This window comes from Thunnus maccoyii, chromosome 12, assembly GCF_910596095.1.
Source record: "Thunnus maccoyii chromosome 12, fThuMac1.1, whole genome shotgun sequence".
In the NCBI taxonomy this organism is placed as follows: domain Eukaryota; kingdom Metazoa; phylum Chordata; class Actinopteri; order Scombriformes; family Scombridae; genus Thunnus; species Thunnus maccoyii.
In genome coordinates this window covers 18,900,947-18,916,279 of record NC_056544.1, presented here as the reverse complement: position 1 = coordinate 18,916,279, position 15,333 = coordinate 18,900,947, and positions in this window count along the sequence as shown.

Below are 15,333 nucleotides of genomic sequence, written 5' to 3'. Positions count from 1 at the left end.
AGTAAAAACTAATAAACTCTTTATAAAGGGAGGCTTATTAGAGAGTGGTGCACTTAGCTTTGTATATTAGGACTACTTATGGAGCACCTGAACCTCAAAAGATTTGTTGTTGAGTGTGAACCAGTTTTCTTCTAGGTGGAACATGTTGATTTTGGTGGTTTAAATGCAGCAGTTTAAAAAGTTGAGCACAGTGATCCCTCACTGTGACGGACTGTACACTTGGACTGCCATAATGTTTGAGTTAGTGAGGTATATCACGGTTTGTGGCCTGATCTTGTCTTACTTTCCAGTGTTTTTCAAACTTTGGGCAACAAATTCTTGCCCTTACAACTACACCAGTGTCTTGATGTGTTCAATGCTACTGAGATAAATGAAAGTCTGCACCTCTTCCAGGGGCATTGTCTGTAAATTGACTGGCTCCATGCTGGTGGTATTGATTAATAGTATCTTTGTCTACTTTCTCTTGCATCTGTTGATGTCTGTGAGAAAGTACAGCCAAGTCATCTGTGAAGTCCAGGTCATCAAGCTGGGTCCACTGGGCTGTCTGGATTCCTTTTCTTTTCTGTAGTTACTGTCTTAATGATGCTATCAATGATGAATAGAAACAGTGACAGCACTGTCTGGTATAGCCTTTAACCTGGAAAGTCCAGTCAGCTAACTGCAGGTCATACCTTTTGAATGTTTGTAATAGGCTGACTACCTTTCCCAATGTGCCATTATACATGCCAACCAGTTTTGACCATTTATTAAAGGCCCTTTTATAATCTGCTTGATTTACACATGAAGACAATTTCTACCTCAGTGACTGTTCTATAATTATATCTAGTGCTTGAATCAGGTCTATGGAGGATTGTCTTTACAAAAGCCTTCCTGTTGGCCTTTCATCTTCTGGTCCAAAACTGTCTTTCACCTTTTCCTGCAAAATGCTGTGAATGACCTTTCCCAGGAACTGACAGTAGTGATTCTTTCATAGATTTTCCAATGGTTAAGGTCAACTTTCTTTGATAACTTGATGATGTATCTCATCTGCTAATCTTTTGGTGTCTAGTCTTTCTATCATATCTTTATAGACACTCAAAAAAAGAGATCCCAGAGAAGTAAATGTTTGTACTAACACTACATTTTCTGTGTCCCAGAAAAATACCTTTTCATCATTTCACCAATAAGGTACATAGTAGTTCCCAATTATAAGGTACAACCTAAACAAAAGGTAAAGTTACCGAAGTCAGTTAATGTTGTACAAGTTTTGGGAACCTCAACTGGGCAGAGAAAAAACACAATTCAACATGTACCACTGGGTTCAGTCCTCAGCAGCTGTGCTTCTGGCTTTGTCCCATTAAACTCAAGTGGCAGTTTTCACTGAAGGGAAGTTGGTGAGAGATCAAGTCCGTCTTTCAGAACTGAGAACTAATTTTGATTGGCTTTTATTCCATTGTTTATTGGTCATTTTCAATCACTTGAGGTACATAATTGTAAAAGTTTCTTACAACTGATAAAGGTATAAAAATGTTTTTTCAAGAGAGGATATCATAATGAACTTGTACTTGTCCCAACTACAATTTTTTTCAGTTACCTTCTTCTGAGAACTCAATTAGTGATTCTGAAGGTATGTAAAATACAACATCTACATCTCCTTGGTAAAGCTCAGTGACAGAGACTTGAACATAATTTGAGGGGAAACCATCAGTCAACGATAGCATACAAAGAGATAATTGGATAGCGTTTACACATCTGTGCACTGAAAAACTTGGTTCCCTGGATCAGTCAACAGAGAACTAGACGCATGTCCAAGATGTTCAGAAATCGCTAATCGTGTGGGTAAAGAAAGGGGTGGATGTTGCAAAAGACCATCATCTACTGGCTACAAAACTGAGCATGAAACTTCTGGAAGAACTTTACAATAGGGCAAATCAAAAGGCAAAAGCTTAATGTATGGTCCCTGAAAGGCCCAGAGATCCAGACAGATTAGAGCTTGGCACAGAGCAACATATTCCAACTACGTCAGGATTTACGTACATGACGAGGAGAACCACCTTGATGCCCTCTGGCAGGATGTGAAGGCAGGTTTCACCTATCAACATGCTTTGGATACAAGGAAACAACAACAGGAGGAATGGCTATCAGCAGCAACCGCGCAGAAGGTCGAGACGCAACAAAAGAAAAAGGAAGCCGTGAAACCAGCAGTCACACAGGAGTGGTGACAGCATCAGCGCTAGCAGAGTATATGCCAGCCCACAGGGAGGTGAAATTCCAAAAAATAGAGGAGACAAAAGACATGTCATCAATAGCGTGGCAGCATTGAAGGAAATAATGGCAGAAACTGACCAGGGAGACTGGTCACGAATAGATACTGATAGATAAGGAAGAACTTAATTAAACCTCAATCTGTAATTTATAGTGTCCCCCTTGTTGGATACTAAATATGTAACAACCATGGATGAATGACATGTTATTGTTGGACTGGATATAAACACAATTTAAGATCTTAGAGGTATGATCTATGTGCAATTTTGCCGGGATGCAGTCTTACAACGCCTATAATACCATCATCCACACCTAAAGTGATTCTCTGCCTTCTGAGTATGAATCACTCACCCCCGTATAGCCGAGAGGTGGTTGTAAAAAGTTTTGCTCCTTCTTGAAGATTTTTACTCAAAAGTTAGACTTTCATCATTTATAACAGGTGGTTTCTTTTTGCAGACTGATGTTCATTGTTAGCTAGGATAGACTCTACACTCTTTACTTTACTTTTTAGTTTTAAAATCTTAGAAAAATGGCCTCCTTATAGGACATTTCTGCAGTTAAAGAAACCAGGGGACACTGCTCTTGCAGTAAGCTGTAACTTCTTGTTGTTTTTTTGCTGATTTTATTACTGTGACTGTCTGATGTTTCTGTTTTCTTTCATATGTGACAATAAGAAACTAAACTGACCTGACCAAACTGCCTCTAAAAGTATCAATATTTTTTCTGGAGGTTCTCAATTTCAAAACTGAGCTTTATTAGCATATGACATTGGATCATATTTTTTTTCTTTTTCTGATTTTAAAGTTTTAGTCAGTCTAGTTATTTATACTTCCATCTGCACAGGTGCAATTCTAAGTGTTTTATAATCTTTCCAACCATAAACAAGCATTTACAGTGTTTATCCCTAAATTAGTGTCTGTTTTTATGTCTGTGGTCCCATTTTCATTTTCTGTTGTGCTCATAACTGCAACTTCCAACATCTTTGCTTTTATTGACCCACAAGTGCCCACAAATGGTAAAAATAAAAAAATAAAATAATAAACAAATGAACCAGCATTTGTAATGCCTTTAGGGCTGGAAGGAAAAGTTGGTATGATTTGTTGCTAAGGCATGCTCTAAGGCTGTTTTACCATTGTTAGTCTGAGTATGGAGGGGGATTCACCCTTTGATTAAAAGACAATACGAGGAATTGGGATGCAGATGTGTACAATCTGACATGAGATCTTGGTGGCAGCAAGAGATCAGATGGTACAATAGAATGCTACGTCAAAGATTTATCCCGTAAGTGGTTTCTCTTTTTCCTATGAAAAGGGGAAATAGAAGAGATTACTGCCAGTGCACGCAACACACACAGTAAACCAGGAAAGGGAAGATGCATCTTAGCTGCTGAGTTTGCAGTTCAAGGGAAAAAGGAAGGGCTCTTTGGGTGTCTTCACACGTATTAACTTTGCATCATCATCCATGATTTTTAATTAAAAAATGTAAAAAGACAATCATATTTTGGTTAAATTATGCTTCATTTGTAAGGTATACAAGGTATAATGCTTTAAATTTCACTTTTACAGGGAAGAACCTCATCCAAAACCAATAGACTGAACAGACAAAGGAATGAACTCGATGGAGACACACAGAAGTGTCAGCCAGGATGCAGATTAAATTTAATACTGTTGATGTTTGGACAGGGCTGTGGCTTCCCCTTTGGCCTCGCTAGTGTGACATTGTGTCATTCACTGTTAAGATAACCTCAATGAGTATTATGATTTATAGTAATGTAAGTACTGACCGTAAAATAACACTGAGGCTGACCACAGGTTGACCTTTGTGACTGCTGTTTTTTGTCTTAAATTTTTAAAACGTGTGGTAAAAAGAATTGTATTTCTTTACTTTATGTCAAATATGAGAGGTTTTGGAACATTATTTTTTGTATAATTAAAATGAGGCTATCAACTGCTTTCCATAATTATATCCACACTAACTGACATAAAATCAGTGTTTGTCTGTATGACTCCATTCACTTCTTCCTACCTACACATGACACTTCTGCCTGCTGGGAAATGAGAAAGCACCCGTCTTTCCCTTCCCATGCCCAACAGCTACTCTCAGAAATCCTGTCCCTGTGAAAGTCTTTGGTGATGGACGTCAAGGGCTTTGATCTGGTGAAAATCACTGACAATAAGGGGGAACGCTGGCCGACTGGTGTGCTAGACAATATCCCATGCTGTCAACCCATTTCTTGGTAATGATCAATGACAGTATTCTGAGTGGAAGCTCCTGGGTCTGGATGAGAGTCACATTAGGAATTCAGTTTCCTCTGAGTGGCCTTGTGGTCAGAGGAACTGCCCTTGAACCACATGGGGACTCTGGTTGGAGCGTTTGTGTTAATAGGCGACTGACGTTCTCAAGTGGCTTTAAACAAGGCGCTACATCCCTGCCAGCTCCTGGCCTGACGTAAGTGCTAATGAAGTTCCTCTAAAGGGATTCATAAAATATTATAGTAGGTATGTTTACAGTGCCTCTATTGTATCGCTTGATTGTTAAAAATGCTCACGCGTGTTGCGCAGTCGTCCTCCTTAAAGTTCTTACGATCCGGCGGAAATGCCTAGCCATATTTTGTTGAAACTAACTGTGCATACAAACATTCAGCACTGGAATAGGCAATAGAGAAGAATTTTGAAAAACGTTTAGGGACATTTAGATATGCTATTTTTCTTGTCATTAGTCGTTCGTATCCATTGTAAAAGAATTCATTCAAGTCACTTTTCTCTATCACTGTAATTTTTTAGATAGATGTTAGGTGTTGTTTCACTTTAACACGTTTTCAGTTATCTGTATGAATGGATGTGTTCACTGCGTAGTAAACATTATGAATCACATTGAATAAAATATCTCAAAATACTGTGACAGGCTTACTAACTCTGTTCTTTTAATTCTTATGCAACCTGGGGATTACCAAATGACCATTCTTGATTGTGTAAAAAAACAATCAATCGTGTACTCTGTGCACTCCTCCCAAAACCACAGACAGACAATTGTATCACATTGCAAGCATTTCCCAGATGCCTGAGTGTCAGCATTAAATCTTAACATACAAAGCACTGTGCGAGCAGCGGTGGAAACCGGCAAGCGCTGATAATCAGTGGGAGGTCGACTGGGAACTGAAGCGGGGGTTCATGGGTGGCAACAGGGCAGGTGTTGGCTCCAAAGGCACAGGATCTTCTCACACAGTGCCGGTCCCCAGGGCGTAAAAGGACTCTCCTGTCTCCTATTTTGTAGTAGCCACTGCCTTATCAAGGGAAGGAAATAATCTGGGAGCTGCTTCCCTGTATTGTGTGTTATTGTTCCCCCTAGTGAGAGGAGGCTGCATTAGTCAGCAGGAGGAAGATAATGCTTGGGGGTGGCTCAAGGTAAGTTTGTTTGCACTTTCGAGGAATATTACCTATTTTGACTTATAAGAAAGAAACAGAGGAAACAGAGAAAGCATGAACCAGCTGATGTGAAAGTATGGATGAAAATATAACTTAAACCTACTGATAAAAGAGGCAGCATACGCTCCATGAATAAGAAATGAGTGGATACGAATTTTAGTGGCCCCCTTCACAAAAATCTACCTAAATGCTTCTTGCAACAAAGCTGCCACATTTGGTGCCCTTAAAAATCCCCCTGTGCGTTTTTATCCTCTAACTCTAAATGATGGTCCATGCACCTGAAATCCATTTAACAGCTGAGTTGTGTAGCTGCATATCAAGAGCCTTACCCATTCACTTCCACTGGCAAATGCCTGTTCCAAAAAACACTATGCCAATTTGGTAGAAGAACAGAGGATGTTCTTTTCCATTTCTTGGCTGGATGGCAGCACCATAGGCGCCCATATTATCACAATGTTGACACTTTTAACCACCACTTATCTCTCAAGATAAACTCCACCACGCACAGCCGCACTACTACTCCACCCAATCCATTTTTAACAGCAAGTGCAAGAACAGATGGATGATTAAATATCTGAATGTGCACAGTAATACTTGGAGCTGAGCACTAAGGGGGTGTTAAAAGGTTGAATGGTGAAAGCTGTTTTAATGTTCTCTACTTAATGACATCCTGGGCTACTGTTCAGCTGCCCAAGAACTTGTTACAATACAGGCCTGTAATCTGACCAACACTTCCCCCCCTGAAAGCTTGACAGTTTATTCAAGCCCGATCTATCAGCCACAAGGCTTTCAGCGGTCTCTCTTGGGAAGGGTGCTGCTTATCAGATTTATCCAAGGGAAGACTCCACACCTTTCTTATGGCCTCAGGTCTTTACCGTTCAAAGACGACTGCTGATACTCATATCAGCTGGCCAGGATTTACGTCTGGTGCCCTCTTATTATTATCCACAGATCTGTCAGCAAGCAAATCAGTCTCCAAGAAATAAAAGCGTATTGTCCAGACAAAAAAAGTAGCACACATGGCAGCAAGAAAGCCTCATGCCGCTCATCCCTCTCAAGGAAAAATAAACGTATTCACAGCTTTGTTTCTGCCCATTGGCTTAATGAGGTTAGAGGGGCCCAGTGTTCAAGCCATTACTTTGAATGTCATATCACTTGATGCAGATCAACCCTCTAAGATATAAAACCTCTTATGTAATCACAGCACAAATTTGGAGAATGACATACGATTATTATAAGTTGCACAGAACGAGGTTACAAAACTGCAATTGGCATGGACCCGAGGACATAAAATACTCTGACCGCTTCAGTCCACCTTTGTTCTTTACCCCTCTGAATAAGAGCAGGTCAGAATATAAATATCACAAAGTGTAATTACACAATTCCCTGGTATTTGAAAAGGTCAGTTCTACTCTTTTTTTTTGTCGAAACTGCTGATGGGATGCTGGCTCTTTCTCTTGAGCTGCAGCAATGAAAAGATCTGCTACCGTTTTTAATGCGGTTTCCTACCAAACCCCCCATAGTGAGGAATAAAAGCTATTGAGGCAACTCGGGTGTAAGGCCCCATAGTTGAAAAGGGATCAAATGTGTGAGAAGGCTGTTTCAGACCTATATGTTAATGAGAGAGCACTGCCAAGAGGCTGTTGCTGCTGCAGCTCAGGCTCAGGATGTGAAGACTGAAGCTTAAATCCACAGATAAACATTTGTCACTGAGCTCTGAGAAAAGACAAAAATAAATCATTTTTTCAAACCATTTCTGGATTGCAATTTCACAAATCGGTTTTACAAACAGCACTATAGTTTGGCTAAAATATATATAAAAATGATTCTAAGTTGTCTAGGATTGGAATCCTATTAGTCACCACACATGATAAGCACTTCGGAAATGACCTGCGTATCTGGGCAGTTAAAATACTTTGTAATTTCCTCATCATATTTCATTGACGAGTGTCTCTGCCAAAATGAAAAGGCACCGAGACGCAGAGTGGGTCAGTCTGACTCAGAGCATGCTGAGAGGACATTCCCATTTATCCTGTGTACACAGAAGAAATTAGACTGCTTTGATTGGAACAGCATCCAAGTCAGTCACTTCACTAAAGGGAGGTTCAGGTTACTTCCTATTAAACAAAGGGCCCATAGATCAAACAGCAGGCAGCGAGAATTTCTTTAAACTGCAGAATCTGAATCCTGAACTGTAAATTATGCTCACATATCGTTTACGTTTGCATGCATGTGCAGTTGTGACATACGTTTTCTTGACTGTTTTCTTTTCCATGCAGCATTTTGCACAATGGGTTAAAGTAGCAACACAGCAGATGCTGTCTACAAATCACAGCCTATCAGGCATGGGGCCAGTCATTGTGGCAGCTTTTTGCCAAGTTCATATCTAGACTGGACTGGTTGGTTTGTTTTCCTCGGAAAGTCTGATATGTTCATTGCATCCTGTCGAAATGGGTAGCTTGTGACTCCCTTCAATAGTGTACATGTTTATTTATCCCCTAAGTATATTTTATGGAGAAACATTTATGCCTGTGCGGAATTCACAAACTGTTTTTAGCTATTTCTGCAAGAAAAAAAAACAAAACAGCTAATGTTGTTTCACTGAGAACTTATTGAGGGTTTGAATTCTGATCACATAGGCTGTAATATGAAGAAATGCAGACAAACATTGCCTCATAAACTTGCCTTGTGGAACTGATTTCATTCTTTTGTGTCCAGGCGACAGATAAAACATTATCATGTTTTCTTACACAACACTATTGCCCCGGGCCAACTATAACAGACCCAAAACAATCCTTTCACATCAGATTATATGGCCATTTTCACACAGTGGAACTAATCTCTACCCATAGTGCACTGGTCTTGATTATTCTGCTTCTCAATAACATACGCAAGCACCTCAGGAGCTTGAGTAACGGCACCAACTTAGTATTGGTCACTGTGAAATTGTTCACAGTGCCCTGCTGTGAATGAAATGGAATTAGCAATTATAGACTCATCTAATAATGACAATTCAAATCAGTTCTGCCTTGCAATGTTCATTTTAGTCCACCTGGAGCCATTTTTATCAACCTGCGTCATGACAACAGCTGGTGCTCAGAGATGCTGTGAGTCTGCACGCACCCTTCCTTTTCTCCTTTGCTGTCTCCCTTTTTCACCTTTCCCTCCTACTGTCAAAATATATGTAAAAAAAGCAAATATTAACCATCTTTTTTCCTCTTGTGTAACACACAAGCAACACTTGTGCTACTTCTTATGCACACTCCACTTGATATGATCCCCTTACATCAAGACTGACTGAAGTACTGCAGTTGAGATTTGGCTACAAATTTCTCATGATACGGATTATTTGTGGAAAGTAAAATGGGAGGACAGGAAACATCACTATTGACAAAGCACTTGTACAAATATTAGGATAACACTCTGCTGAACTCAAAATAAGGAAGGTATGGGCTGCATGTTATTTCAACTCAGTATCCTGCCATTGTAAGATGGGATGGGATCGGGGGAAAAAAGCACCATTAAAATCACAAATCATGATTTGAATACTAAAAAAAGAATTAAAAAAAATCTTTTCTGTAATAGTTTATTAATGGATTTCCATTCTTGTACACGTGACACACAATAAACCTTTCTGGATAAAGTTGTTTAGTCATTTGAGAGGAAAACGACATCTGTGTGATCATCAGGCATTCTTGCAGATCCAGGCTTGACCCCTCAATATCAGCCTTTGTGATCGTTAGAGTCATTAAGTGTAAATATATACCATTGCATATCAACTATGACATTCTGGAGAGTCTTTATAGGTTGCCTCAGAGGTCAGGAGGTGCATATAGACATAACCTTATCTTTGCTGGTATCAGGGCATACCTTGCATTCACCAGAGGCCCATCAGGCCACCCACAAAGTTCACATTAATGGAGTTTTGTTGTTCGTTAATGTGCAAGAAGAAGTATCTCATGAATGTTTATTATTTATCAGTTAAATGAAATGGGAAAGTCATTGCCCTTTTGTTATTTTTCATTCTATGATAAGCTTGAATCTTGCATCCAAAGAGATAGCAGGTTCAGCGTTTAAAAAGAAACACAAAGAGGATGTTCTGGCAGTTCTGGTACTTCTCTGCCGCTGAGGTGAGCTTGTTTTTTTAAATGACAAGGCAATTAACATGTTTGCAGCGATGGATTGAGCCAGTGATAGCTGACAAAGGAAAACAGATGGACAAAAATGAAGGAGCCAACATATTTCATCAACCCAAGTGCAGATAAAAATTATACCACACCGAAAAGAATTTCTAGTGATGGAGGGAAAAAAATTACAGACAGCTCCACTTCAGGAGAAAAGGATTATGCAAGAGAAACTGAATTCGCAAGTTTGCAGAAAACATTGTGTCATTGTGACAAATGACAGAGATTTCATGTTTGCAATGTGGTTAAAAGTCAGTGGACCTCCTTAATTCCACAAATTGTTGGTTATGGTCTATCAAACATAGCTAGATAGGTCTTGTGGGAGTACCAGTCCACACACTAATGAAACAAGTTTGATATTCTCAGAATTGTTTATTTATGCTTCCAAAGATGCCTCCATGGAGTTTTGTTTTCCTAACTCTGAATATCTCTTAGGGGTGGTCAGACCAACCTGACAAAATGGACTGAATGAAGAGCTGTGAATAAAGCTTGGGAAATGTTGCATTTCTATCTAATGGTGTGATTTGCTCAAGTTGACATGTTGATTCTAAGACCTTTCCCAAGCTTTTAGTGGGCATCATCATCTGCTAATGCAAGAGAAAAGAGCTGCGAGAAGCCTTAAACGGTGTTTGATTGCAATCTTGTGGGAGTTCTGTGTGCTGTATATTCTGTCCTGACTTTCATCTCCCTCTGCCCCCATATCTGTCCTTGGTTTGGTTGAAAAAAACACACAGTAAGTCAAATTATTAGGGAGTGATACATAAAATACTCTTTGATTTTTTTCTTTTCTCAACCTGCAGGAAACATACAGTTCCTTGACCTTCTGAAACGGCACACTGGGGAACAAGCAGGAGCGATTTGTCTCCCCTCCACCAGATGGTGTAGCCATTGGAGTCCGTGGAGACATTTATAGCAACAAGGTGGGGTCCAACGTGCGACCGAGGTGGGATACAATACTGCTGAAGTCATACACTTGCTCCACGTGATACAGGTCAGTTTGACTTCCATCACAACTGAAATCAACATAATGCCCAAAACAACTTCCCCTGAACAGATCACATTGTTTACTGTGGTACAAATACTTTAAATAGCAGAGCGCTTGAACTTCCTTTGCATTATGCTTTGTGATTGCTTCCGACTTGAAAACATCCATAGATATTTCCCAAAAGGCTTTTCTTCAATGTGGTCAACATAGCAATCGAAAAAACAGATTGATTTCCATCTGAATTCCAATCATTCCTGATGCTGTCCAAGAGCCAAATATGCACTTCAGTATGCTCCTGCAATATGAGATTAAGGATCAGCACTTGAAGGGTCACTGCTCTGAATCTCATCTCCCAACCTCACCATTGCCCTCTAGTGAACATTAGATGATCACTTTGTAGGCTGTTAGTTAAGGTGCTCCTTATGTAAGGAGGTATCATTTTTAGCCCCATTTTAAACGCATATTTTTCTCTTTTCTGTTTTTTAATCAACATTTAGGTGCCAAAATGAACACTGGAATAGGTTTATCTTGCTGTAACCATTCCTCTCATTCATACTAGCCAATAAAAGATCCCTTCCTCATGTACTTTCATTGTAAGTGATGGGGAACAAAATCCACAAGCCCACTTTCCATACAAAAATGTATTTAAAAGTTTATTTGAAGCAAATTTGAAGCTTCAGCTATCCAAATTAGTGAACTCAAGAGGATATCTTTCAGAGTTACTGTCTTTTTAGTGACAAATTCCCTGTTTTTGTTACTATTCCTCTGCCCCTCCTCAACAGGGAAGCACTGTCTGTGGAAACACAAAGAGGGAATTTTACACTTAAAACACTGTAACTTTAGAAGATATCGATTTGATTTGACTAACACAGACTAAAAACATTTTCCACATTTTTTTGTATCCCTTACAATGTGTAAGCACATTTGAAAGGGACCTTCTATTGGTTGTTATTAGCAAGAGGAATGATTACAATGAGGAAAACCTCTTTCAGTATTCAACCTGACTGTTGTTTTAAGACAGACTTGAAAAACTGTGAAACTATCCTTTAAAGGTGCAATCAGTAAAATGTTAAATAATATTTAATGAAAGTGAGCGGAAACTGCAACAACAAATATACAGTATCACTTCATCCACATGCTTTTTTTTCTTATAAGTGCTCTGCCGATTTAACGTTGCACTCCTATAATATTGTCCGACTCATGATGGACAATTTTGAAAAAAGGTTCAAAATTGATGCAGTAGAAGCAGAGATATTGTTATTTTTATTCCACATATTACTCATCCTTGTCAAAACCTAGCACCTACATTTCCCACAATGCAACTCCACTCAACTCACTCAACTGTACAGATTTGGGTGTATGCTATTATGGGTTAATGTAGCTTTGAGCTGCTAGCCTTAAGCTGAGGAGTGGACTACAGAGGTCTAACTAACCTCACTTCTTTCTAACTCCTTCTTCTTCTTCTTTCAGAAAGGGGTAGCCACAGCAAATCATCCGTTTCAATCTGTCCTCTGCATCTTCCTCTGTCGTGCCAACCATCTGCATGTCTTCCCTCACCCTATCCATAAACCTCCTCTTTGGCCTTCCTATTTTGCTCTTGCCTGGCAGCTTCATCTTCAGCATCCTTCTCCCAAACCGCCTGACCTGAGCTGTCCCTCTAATATCCTCATTCCTGTCCATCCTCATCACTCCCAGCAAAAATCTTAGTATCTTCAACTCTGCCACCTCCAGCTCTGTCTCCTGTCTTTTCGTCAGTGCCACTGCCTCCAAACCATGCAACATAGCTGGTCTCATTATCCTCTTGTAAACCTTCCCTTTCACTCTTGCTGGTACCCTTCTGACTCCTGACACTCTTCTCCACCCACTCCACCCTGCCTGCACTCTCTTCTTCACCTCTCCTCTGCACTCCCTGTTATTTTGAACAGTTGACCCCAAGCATTTAAACTCATTCACCTTTGCTACCTCTACTCCTTTCATCCTCACCATTCAGCTGTCCTCACTCCCATTCACACACATGTATTCCATCTTGCTACCGACTTTCATTCCTCTTCTCTCCAGTGCATACCTCCATCCCTCCAGGCTCTCCTCAACCTCCTCCCTACTCTCACTATAGATCACAATGTCATCCGTGAACATCATAATCCATGGAGACTCCTGCCTGATCTTGTCTGTTAACCTATCCATCAACTTTTGTAAACAAGAAAAAGCTCAGAGCCAATCCTTGATGTAATCCCATCTCCACCTTGAATCCATCCATCACTCCAACTGCACACCTCACAGCTGTCACTGCCCTCATACATATCCTGCACTACTCTTACATACCTCTCTGCCACACCTGACTTCCTCATACAATACCACACCTCCTCTCTCGTCACCCTGTCATATGCTTTCTGTAGATCCACAAAGATACAATCCGACTCCTTCTGACCTTCTCTATACTTCTCCATCAACATTCTCAAAGCAAACATTGCATCTATAGTGCTCTTTCCTGGCATGAAACCATACTGCTGCTCACTAATCATCACCTCTCATCTTAACCTACCTTCCACTACTCTTTCCCATAACTTTATGCTATGGCTGATCAACTTTATACTTCTGTAGTTACTACAGCTCTGCACATCACCCTTATTCTTGATAATTGGTACGAGCACACTTCTTCTCCAGTCCTCAGGCATCCTCTCACCTTCCAAGATTGTACATATTTAAACAATCTAGTTAAGAATTCCACTGCCATCTCTCCTAAACATCTCTATGCCTCCACAAGTATGTCATCTGGACCAACCACCTTTCCACTCGTCATCCTCTTCATAGCTGCCCTTGCTTCATCCTTGTTAATCCATTGCACTTCCTAATTGACTCTCCCCACATCATCCAGCCTTCTCTCTCTCTTATTTTCTTCATTCATCAGCCCCCCCCCAAGTACTCCTTCCACCTTCTCAACTCTCATTGCGAATCAACACATTTACATTTCTGTCCTTCATCAACCTAACCTGCTGCATATCCTTCCCAGCTCGGTCCCTCTGTCTAGCCAATTGGTACAAGTAATTTTCTCCTTCCTTAATGTCCGATTTCTCATACATACTCGCAAAATGCCTTTTCCTTAGCCTTCGCCACCTCTCTCTTCGCCTTATGCCACATCTCCTGATACTCCTATCTACTTTCCTCATCTCTCTGACTATCTCACTTTTTCTTTGCCAACTTCTCCCTCTGTATACTTTCCTGTACTTCCTCATTCTACCACCAAGTCTCCTTGTCTTCCTTCATCTGTCAAGATGACACACTAAGTACCTTCCTACCTGTCTCCCTCACCACTTCTACAGTAGCTACCTGGCTCTTTCACTACCACTCAGATCCTGTCTTAACGCCACCCTGAACTCCCCACAAGAGTCTTCCTTTTTCAACTTCCACCACTTGATCCTTGCCATTGCCATCACTCTCTTACTCTTCTTGGTCTCCAAGGTCATCCTATAGACCACCATCTGATGCTGTCTAGCTACAGTCTCCCCTGCCACCACCTTGTAGGCTCCAATCAGTTTCAGATTGCACCTCCTGCATAAGACATAGTCCACCTGTGTACACCTTCCTCCATTCTTATATGTCACCCTGTGCTCCTTCCTCCTCTTGAAATACATATTCACCACAGCCATTTCCATCCTTTTTGCAAAATCCACCACCATCTGTCCTTCCACATTCCTCTCCTTGACACCATACCTGTCCATCACCTCCTCATCACCTCTGTTCCCTTCACCAACATGCCCACTGAAGTTTTCTCCTATTACCACTCTCTCCTCCTTGGGTACACTCTCCACTACTTCATCCAACTCACTCCAGAATTCTTCTTTCTCTTCCATCTCACACCCAACTTGCGGGGCATATGCGCTGACAACATTCATCATCACACCTTCAATTTCCAGCTTCATACTTATCACTCTATTTGGCTCTCTCTTCACCTCCAACACACTCTTGACATACTCTTCCTTCAGGATTACCCCCACCCCATTTCTCCTCCCATCCACACCATGGTAGAACAGACATGGTGCCCCTGGCCTTACTCCACTTCCACCTGGTCTCTTGCATACACAGTATTTCTAGCTTCCTTCTCTCCATCATATCAGCCAGCTTTCTCCCTTTACCAGTCATAGTGCCGACATTCAGAGCTCCGACTCTCACCTCCACACTCCTACCTTTCCTCCTCTCCTTCTCCTTCATTGGTAACCTGGGCCTCGACTAATTCGGTATGGAAATCTAATTTATGATCCACATATTTGATTTGGCATAGGTTTTGCGCCGGATGCCCTTCCTGACACAACCCTCTGCATTTATCCAGACTTGGGACTGGCATTAAGAGTGCACTGGCTTGTGCATCACCAGTGGCTGGGTTTCACTTCTTTCTAACTCCAAACCCCCGGATTTATTTCATTTTCATACTTGTAGTCTTGTAGTACTCCCCAAGACCTGTAAACAGACTTTGATAGGTGGAGTTGCCCTTTAATTG